At 43.2% G+C, this 10,176-nt stretch overlaps 1 protein-coding gene across 1 annotated transcript in view; it reads left to right on the forward strand.

Annotated features, from left to right (window-relative positions):
- Positions 1 to 10,033: 10,033 nt before the first annotated feature.
- LOC310862370 (cadherin-4-like) overlaps positions 10,034 to 10,176 on the forward strand; it is a 238,493-nt gene continuing 238,350 nt past the window's right edge. Inside the window, exon 1 of the mRNA XM_083770241.1 lies at positions 10,034 to 10,176. This exon is cut by the window's right edge and continues 194 nt beyond it. The gene's annotated coding sequence lies outside the window, so the exon portion shown is untranslated.

Here is a 10,176-nt window from a genome sequence, read left to right on the forward strand (position 1 = left end):
TTAGATAGATAGTCTGTCTGTCCGTCCGTCCGTCCGTCGGTCGGTCGCAGCCAGTCTGTTTAGAGATGAAGAATAAAGGATGGCCTTGTTTGGGGACACCTGAGTCCCGTGATCTCTGCAAGTGAGGTACTCTCAATATCCTGGAACCAAATACAATATGCTTTGGTACCGCAACGTGTGAATATGTCATATACTATTGATAACGCATCGCCACGGTGTGAAGTGGGATTTACAATTGCCTTTAGGATGGACCAATATTTTATTATTACAGATTGCCACATTTCTGTTGGTGTTGATTTGGGTGCATACTTAGTTTAGACTAGTCATTGGTGTTGATTGAGATTTCAAGCATCTTCCATGGGCCAAATGAAAGCCAGGACCATCACATGATACTGTATGTAAATATGTTGAAGTTTGGGGATGCATACATAGTTTAGACTAGTCATTGGTTAGACATAAGGTTGGTGAGGGGACCAGGGTGCGTTAAAACGACCGGATTAAGGTTGGTGAGGGGTGCGTTAAATGTTCAGGTATCTCCAGCCCCTTACACAGCAGAGCTAAAGGCTGTGTCTGTTGTGTGCGTGCGAGTGCCTCTGTGTGCTGTAGAGGTATTCATGGCCCCTCCAGTACTGAGCTACAGTATGGTGGTTATGAGGGCTGCAGCGTCTGCTGGCTGCCATGCAGCCATATGTTCATAAGGTGCTTTGGACATCCAGAGGGAGCAGCCTGAATAAATGAGAAAGTCTGCTGTAGCCTACTGTATACCGAATAGAGCTGAATGTATGGATTAGATTAACACTGCGTGTTTGTGTGCTTGCGTGCATGCGTTCTTGGGTGGCTGAGTGAAAGCAAGAAAGAGATGTGTGTAATAGGAGAGAGGGCTTACATTAACGTACCTGCCCTCCCAAAAGTCTGTGCTCTTCCCTTGCAAATAAATAATCCTCCAAATGGTTTCTAGTGTCCTGCTGGAGTAATATAGCACAAGCTGAGAGCTGCTCTGCCATGAGTTACAGTAATCACAGCTTGCACCGTTTCATATCTGTCCCACTGCTGTCACCCTGGCCAATGCATTAACCGTTTGGCCCGTGAAGAGAAGTAAGGGTCAAATGGTTGTCCCCTTTTCATGTCCCTGTTGGAAACGGTGTCACTGCAGTCCAGGCAGCCACAGGAGGTCATATGTGCTTCAGATGGCCAAATCCTTGGATCCAATCGCATAAGTCTGGCGTGTTTAAAATGGAATGAGGACTCCTTCACTGGGAATAGTTTTAATAATTTACTATGACCTTAAACTAATCTATTTCAAGCACCCAGATGGTATTTTTATTAGGCAAATGCTTCGATAAATGAATGGAATAATTTACTCACTGTGGCCCTGTGGCAGCGTATATTTAGCGAGGCCCTTCCGTATACTACACACAAGGTGCCTGGAAAAGACATGAAGTGAAATACTCAGGCCAAATATCTGGGGAAGTCATTTCAGGAAAAGAGCCGCAGTCAAATCAAAGCAATTTAAATGTCTTCATGAATAGCTGGGCTCCGAAATGTGAATGCAATCTGCACAAATCCATGTCTGCCTATATGCGCCTCTCTTTCTTTTTCTGTTTGTGTGGTTTGGTGATTTTTTATGCATTATGTCTATATCTGGGCCTATTGTGCACTGTGTGCATTCATGGCTCTGTGCGTGTGTGCATGCGTATATTGTGCACACTTTTATGGCTATATTGTGTGTGTGTGGGTGTGGGTGTGCGACTGTGCGTGTGTGTGTGCATGCATGTGCGTGTGTGCATACCGTATGTGTGTGTATGCATGCACACTTTTATGACTTCAGAGTCTAAAGCCATAAAAGTGTCTAAAGTTTAGACACTTTGAGTGTGTCTGTGTGCATGTGCGCGCACAGGTGTGTGTGTGTGTGCGTGCGTGCATGTGTGTGCTGGCATGATTTGGATGTTAGAGAAATGCACCCTGCTCCGACTCAGTGAATTATTAATGCTCCCTATCTGCAGGGTGTGATTGGTGCTGGGCAGTGATACAGGGCCATCCAATAGGACATAGCAGTGGGCGTGGTTTTCTGGTTCCACTGAAAAATCGGCCATTCATTTTTCTCATAGAGATTTATATAATGATTTTAAGCCTAGAATCAAGGGCTGTCCAATGGAAGCTTTCTCTGTGCAGGACCGAGATTGGCTGCAACTCTGACCCTCAATCTACCAATAATTGTGTGGGCGTGTGTCCGTGTGTGTGGATTTGCATGTGTGGAGAGGGGGAAGGAGAAGAAAGAGGGGAGAGAGGGTGAAGAAGGGATGAGGAAATGAGGGAGGAAAAAGAGAGAGAAACATTATCCTGTGATCAAAGGGTTCTATCAGCCTGAGGCTCTTTTCTGAGAGCCTCCCATATAGTAACTGTTAAAACTCACTCTGAGCCTCTTCTGCCTGTCTGTGTGAAACACTCAGAGGTCATGGAGGATGTTACATCACACAGTAGTATCATAGTATATGTAGTATGTATCATGTTCATCATGTGACATGCGTCGTAATGCACAGTACAGTCATACTATACATTTATGACGTATAAGTCATGGAATTCCTGGAAATATTCTGAGATTTTAATTATTGTTTTCCAGGGTCTGGAAAAGGTTTGGAATAAAGCAAATGTTTCGGAAAATGTTTGGATGTACACATTGTTTTGGCTATTGATTTTGTTCCTAAAAAATGTCTAACATTACATTATACGTGAAATGTGTAACATTAGATAAAATGTTGTGCTGTGCTGTGTGCTGCACGAGTGGCCTAATATATCTCTGCTGTTGGGCAGAAGAAACCACCCTAACTCATAGTTAGTCAAGTTCATTTTTCAGGAAATGGAAAAGACAGCCAGCTCAAGTGGAGTTAGGAGGTTTTGGCTGAAGCGCTTTTTAATACTTTTCAATTTCATTGGTGACATTTTAAACCAAACACACAGACGTAAAGGGTGTTAAATAGCACGGATTTCGTTTTTTTTCTTAAATGCAGCCATATGAAAAAGAAAACCCTGAAAAACGGAGTTAGCTGGTTTCTGCCCGACAGCGATGACACAGGATGTCACTTGAAAAAATATACATTAGTTAGTGTGTGCAAGGTGCAGGTTTGCACCTCGACAGAGTGCATTTCTAGTTATTATCTGAGTTCTTCTTCCTCAGGATGTATGATGCTGTGTGGAAGACAGATAACTGTCAAGGAGGTCTGGGTCAGCTAAAATGAGGTGGATATGACTGACAGCTCACACTGTCAATGCACATGAGAGCAAGACCCAAAGAGCAAAGTTAGCATCATATCAAATTTCTCTTGTCTTGTTCCTTCACATTGATGACTGGACAATAGTGGCAGTGAAGGAACAGCATAGAGACGGAGGGTGTGAATATAGTCTGAATTCATAAATATATTCATGCCCTTATACATTCATAACATCAGGGCCAGTGCAGACGGTGAGCAAGCAAGGCTTATAGCACCGACCCTGATGTTATAAATGTGCATATTTCTAAGCATGGCATCTGAAGCTTATTAAACTCCTAGCATGATTTGCATTATTAGTCACTTAACAGCAATAAATCAATTTGAATAACACAGTGCATTGCCTTGACAACCTGACTTCCCATTGCGGGTTTCAGAGCCTGCGGGACCCGCTCTCCACAGTATTCAGCTTTCCTCTTTAGGCCTGGCTTTGTACTGTTTTCACGAGGCCCCATGGCATTGCTGAGGCCTTATCTAGCTGTCTCCATAAAAGATGGGGAATCAAACAATCGTGTCCCCTAGAAATTCACCCGATCTCCGCCTGGGTCATTGTTCTGGAACTGTCGACACATCTCTGAATCTGTCGTCGCCTCTTGAAGCGCTGAGCCTCCTGTGTCAACCTGGCATGACACCACCACAGGACGTCTGTGCCAGGGGGAGGAAACCCTGCAGGCCACACAGTGCTGGAGGAACAGACTGGATTCACATCCTCCTCTGTCACAATTCCGTTTACTGAGGAAACGTCATAGGCTGTGTTTTCTCACACGGCCACCACCAGAGAGAGAGCGAGACAGAGAGAGAGAGATCTGCATTTTGATTGACTGTGCTAAGCACCAGATGAATGAAATGGAAAATTAAAGAACTCTCATGAACACTGAGGTCAGGTAACATCAGCCTTTAAAACCACAACATTACTCGCTCAGTTATGTAGCTTGGTGAGTGTCATCATCATGTTACACAACCTTGCCCACACTCTTGTGCTTTTCTGTCAGTCAACCTGTTGTCCTATGAAAATCAGACCCGTCTGAACTGAGTGGTGCTGTACTGTACAAGCCCTCCTCCCTGCCCTCTGTGTGTGTGTGTGTGTGTGTGTGTGTGTGTGTGTGTGTGTGTGTGGCTAGCACTCAAAAAGAAAACAGAAATGCCAGGAAAATCTCTCTCTCTCTCTCTTTCCAGGGTTATTCATTTTAACGGGCTTACAATGAAGTGCCAAGTCAACACAAGGTGAAAACCAAACTACAGCTTCATCGGTCATTTACAGTCAGTACTGGAGAAAGTTAGATGGAGAGAGGGAGGGAGAGAGAAATAGAGAGAGAGAAAAAGAAAGAGATCACCCTGTTTTAATACATGGTAGGCTACAATCCTGGCATTCCTTCCAGTGGCTAATTAAACATCATTGCAGGACGTACGAGATGACTGGGTCCTTAAGATTGTGCTTAGTGAGGACTTAAAGCAATGCATCCTGTCTGCAACACTCTCTTACTGCCATTAGACCCAGGCTGTCTGGCTGTTTACTGCTCCCTGGGCTTGAGTTTATTTAAGTATTTTTTTTTGAATAATATGAGATGACATAATGCACTACCCTCTACACAGTACAGCGGCAGGCCTCTATGGGGTTTGGCAGATAGGCTGTTTGCACGGAAATAAAGCTTCCCCTGGCTGCCATCTTCTGCAACTTCTGCTGACAGATTTTGATAAGTGCCATCTCTCCATGTGTCTGCGGTGGCCATTTCTTGCTTGGAAATTGGCTATTTAGTGGATACAGCATGTGATGAAATGTGTGTGGGTATTTGTGTGTGTTACATTTATACATAGGCTACACCTTTTTTGAGGCATGTGTGCTTACTGTGCTATAAAGGTAAGGATATGGACCAGAGCTACATCCCTACCTGCTTTCTCTGCACCATTTAAGGCCGTTTCCAAATGTTAAAATTTAAAAGACCAATATTATTATGAAGAAAACAAGATGGTAAGACAGCTAAAACAAATAATAATAAAGTTTACCTTCAGAAAAAGTGTTGTTTATGGCTATGGAGTGACGTCACGTGAACACCACTAGGTCTGGAAAGGGGGCGGGGAAGGGCTGTGAGATAGGCCTATTGCGCCCACGGCAACTGTGTTTTGAGGCGAGTGTTCTGGTATTGCCTTTCTCTATGTTCTGTGGATTTAACTTGAGAGTGAGCTCTTGACACAGAAAACATTGTCATTGTCAGATGTTCACCTGTCTTCCTGTTTCCCTTTGGGATAACTCTGAGAGTGTACAGATGGAACCAAACAGACACATTACAGGTCCATTTGGTTCCATTCTGTACACAGATTTATGGGGGTGCTTGAAATGTAAGGGTTTTTACGAGCAGTGCACTGAGACTGTTCCTGGGGGCCAGAGGTGGTCATGTGACTTTGGACCAGGAAGAGGGCATGGCTAATTTCATTACACTGCTTGGTCTATTCACCAGGGGTATTCTCTGTTGTTTAATACTGTAACAAGATGCTGTGGGAGATCTCCATATTTCTCAAATGTTTTATTTCAGCCTCCAAAACTAAGTTCAATAAATGAATAAATCCACATATATTATTTTCAGTTTCAATCTTTTGACTACAGCCAGGTAGTCAAAGGGTCCATGTACTGTATTAGCCCAGAGCAGCAGTCAATACACAGATCAATTGCTACACTCACCTGAAGGCAAGGTTGTATCAATATAAATAAACCTAACCAGCATAATAAGCAGCAGAAAAACTTAATTGAAACTATAAATACAGATACAGATACTAAGACCATTTCTGAACAAAAGGGCAAAAAAACTAATACAAAGTCTACAAACTAAAGAAAACTGAAACTCGAATCAAACAAAAATAAACATAAAAGGAAAAGAAAAAACATCAAACATCAATTTAGGAAATCATAAAAAGTCAAATAGTGTACCTCCAGGCGTGTGTTTGTGTGACTGCACATAGATATTTAGAATTGCTGCACTGGGTCCATGATCTCTCCCGCACATGAAAGAATGCTTGGATGTTTTACTGTAGCTAATATCAAGCCCATGCAGCCACATATCACTGTAAACTGAATCTTACACCAGTTCACTGGTGCAGCCAGTGCTGCCAATCACAACCTTTAGCAACACAAAAACCAGAACCATGGAACCCATGAGAAATAAAAGAGGATGGTGGCAGTGATGTAGCTACTGGCTAGAGGAGGACCAGGGGACTGGGAAGAGGTGGGGAAGTACACAGAGAATAATTATTGTCTTAGCGGTCATGCACCCACTAATGCAGAGTCATACTTCTTTTGATATAATTAACCCATTGGCTTACTGAGCTGCCAATCATTAACAGCGGCATGGGTTGTTTGCACCTGAAAAGGCCAGGGAGGCAGACCGACGCTCGTACAGTAGTAGCATTTTTACAGTACAAAATATATTATATCTACAAAAAAAGGTTTCGTCAGCAACCATCATCATTTCAACATTGTTGTGAGGCAACCCACTCTGTGTCTCAGATGGAATCTATAATGAGTTCAAATTTTAAACTGCAATCAGTTAACGCTATAGCACTTGAGCACATGGTGGTGTTTTACATTAGGTTGGAGGTTCTGGATGAAACCTACTGATTTTTGTGGCAATTTTCATTATTGTGATTTTCAAATAGGCTACTACTGTACCATATAAAATGAAGGATTTGATATGCATCCATAACTAGAAGCATTGCATTATTGATCAGGCACTGAGCGGGGGGGGGGGGGGGGGGGGGGGGTATTTTACTTTTTTACAGGGGCCAGTTTCGAATTGCAGCTGCCCGTAAGTACACAGTTTTGAAGGAGGCTAGGGATTCATATAACGGCTGTTGGGAGGGCGTTCCACATTTTAGTGGCATAGGATTGAAATTAATTTAACCCCTTGTTTGAGCCGAATCTGGGTTGAACGTGGTTTGTTGAACTCCCTCCTGTGGTGTTGTGATCATATCATCGTGGACTTCGTAGGCATTAAGGAAGATATTTTGACAGGTACATGGGTATCTTAGTGGTGTAGTGAATCTTGTTGACCAGGCCCATTGCAAGTTGCTGTACTTTACTGTCGTCAACCTGCCATTCCAACCTATCAAAATGAGCAGGGGTGAATGGGTTCTGTGAGGGATACCAAACAACTCACCCCCGCGAAAAGTGTTAATTTAGTTAACAGTTAATTTAGTATCTCCCTCCCTCTCCCTGCTGAAATCTGAAATTATCTTGTATACAGATGTATTTGATTGTATAGTAGTCGATCTCTTTACTCTGTAAAAGCAAGAAGAAAATCATGAGACAGTGACTGCCTTTTTTGACCTGAGATCAGATTCTAACTAGAAAAAGTGCCCTTCCGGGCACAGGTCTCCACCAGGTTATCCACAGATCCGTGCAGTTAGAGGTAAAAACACTTTTCGGCCAGTTATAGCGCCACCTTGAGGCTGAGTTGAAATTGTTCATGTGGCATTTCGTCCTGGGCCTAGTGGGAATGTGGGTGCACAATTTCACGGAAATCACGCGATGTGTTCATGATTTGCAGCATTTTGTTTGAAACTGAGCACTCCTGTGAACTTTGGAAGCCAATCTTAACCAAATCTGAAAGACCCGTTTCGTTGAATGGCTCTAGAGAGACTGTGTACCAATTTGCGTGATGTTTGGACAAAATCTGTAGGTGTACTGTGCAAAAACTTGTTTTGCACAAAGCGGCCTCCTGGTGGCGCTATAACAGGCCGTTCTGGAAAGTTTGGGGCAGAGGTTCATGGTTGGCATCCAGGGAGTGTGTGTGCAAAATATGGCATCGACCGGGTTAACGGTGGCCGAGATTAGCTGTTCACGGACACACGGACACACGGACACACAAACGGACGGACGGACACGCGGACGGACGGAGTGCAAAACATACTCTCCCCACATGCCTTCGGCCTGGTGGAGACAAAAATGTCTGTTTGAAAATGACAGTTTTCTGAAAAAGCTATGTTTCTATGTCAGTCGTTCTTCGATTTTTCTAAAATAGCAGACCTACAAGCTTGTAGCGTGGCACTCGGTGCCGCGCTATGAGCTTGTAGATCTGCTATTTTTCAATAGCTAAAGCATAACATAATGCTAACACCAAAAGGGGTTCCCGCCCAAAATGGGTTAAACACATTTTCTTCCATGTAGCCCATATTTAGTAATTGCATCATCATGCTATGCATGCATGTATATTATTATGTCCATGGATATACAGAGTGAACTCTACAATTATAAATTAATGTGATAATACCTTTTATATAAGCCCCAACATGAACTTGTGTGCTATTTACAGCTATAGGTAGAGTAGTGGGGCGAGATGAAAAGGGGCGACCGTAGGCCTACCTGTTATATAGGCTACCTCTGGGAGTAATATACAGCAAAGTATATAGCCTGACCAATTTGTTTTGGGATGTCTGGAGCCTTACTGGGTGTTAATTTACGTGCTAAAAGAGTGACTTTGAGAGCTGCTTCAGCGTACAATGTAAGTCAACGAGGAGCATATTTTTGAAATATTTCTAATCAATGGAGCAATTATTTTTGAGCCCTCAGTGGCTCCCTCCTCCATGGACAACACGTTTGTCCAGCTGCCTGCATGCTGGCTGTTTGTGGCGCATTTTCAAAAGATTTGACTGTCCTACCAGCCTAAAAGGAAGAAGATAGGCAAATTTTATTAAAACGATTCCAATCCGTTAATTTCGACATTTTCAACCTCAACCTCCTTGCAACAGGTTGTTAGGCTACTTGTTACTGCTTCTGTGTATTTGTCACTGTGTAGCTGCGAGCAGGTAGCCTAGTAGCGTGTAGGTATTGGCCTATATATAAATTAGGAATTATGTATTTGAGTTGTGAATTTATATGAGTTATGAATTAAGTAGTTGTTGTAGTGTATAGGCTATTATAGGAGAGGAGTTATATGAGTTGGAATTTGGGCTTCAGACAAGATGCAGCTGAAAGTGAGGAATAAGTGTAGCACTAGGCCTACAGTGGACCGTCGAGAAAGAGACTTTCTGATCAGAGGTAAACAAATTATAGTCTACTTTTATCTTTCTATGCTTAATTGTGTTTAGACCTATTATTGGAATATAGCATATATTAGCCTATATAGCCAGGCCTACCTTTTTCGTGGTCTAAACAATATGGTATAAAACACAGGTGTTATATGGCTACTACTAGCCTAATTATAGCAAACAGCAACGTATAGGCTATCACCCTGCCTAGGCTCTGCCATTAGGCCTACTCACCATCTCGCCATTAGTGATACCAACGCAGCCAACCCGTTGCCACCATTGCCAGTGTGCCACCCCAACCCACCCTGCTTTTTCAATGCAAAATGCCAACATGGCTGCATGAAGCTTTCTGTGCCTTTTTATTATTTATTAACTTTTTTACTTAATCTCAAAGTGTGTTGTGTTGAATGGTTATGGTTGGTGGCAAATGTTTAATTTCGTCTCAAAACGTATTGCTTCTTCTCGCAAAATAGTCTACCGGCTTTAATTTAACCTGAAATCCTATAGGTCTGCAAGCAACGTTAATGCAACGTTTACTTTAGCCTATACTAATTTCTACCGCGCCTAGTTAGAGCTTTTTTCGGCTGAATTGGTGGACTGGAAACAATTTCGCTAAAGAGGAAATCGGAGAACAATTTCAGCAGAGCTCCTCTGACTCCTAGTCATTAGGGGTCTGGGTTAGGGTTGATCCAAGGCAGCGACTTGTGTTTCTTTAAGTGCGTGCGGGGTTCTTCTCCAGCGCAGCGCAGGGTGATAGGAGGGCTTGGAGAGTGACGCTGGCTGCGCTTTGGTGCTGAGCTGAGCTGAGCGCTCACCTGCAGATGAGAGAGAGAGAGAGAGAGAGAGAGAGAGTGGGGGAACTGACAAGCTTTTACTTGTGAAAGAAGAACCG

Source organism: Protomyctophum parallelum, assembly GCF_964188405.1.
Source record: "Protomyctophum parallelum genome assembly, chromosome: 7".
In the NCBI taxonomy this organism is placed as follows: Eukaryota; Metazoa; Chordata; class Actinopteri; order Myctophiformes; family Myctophidae; genus Protomyctophum; species Protomyctophum parallelum.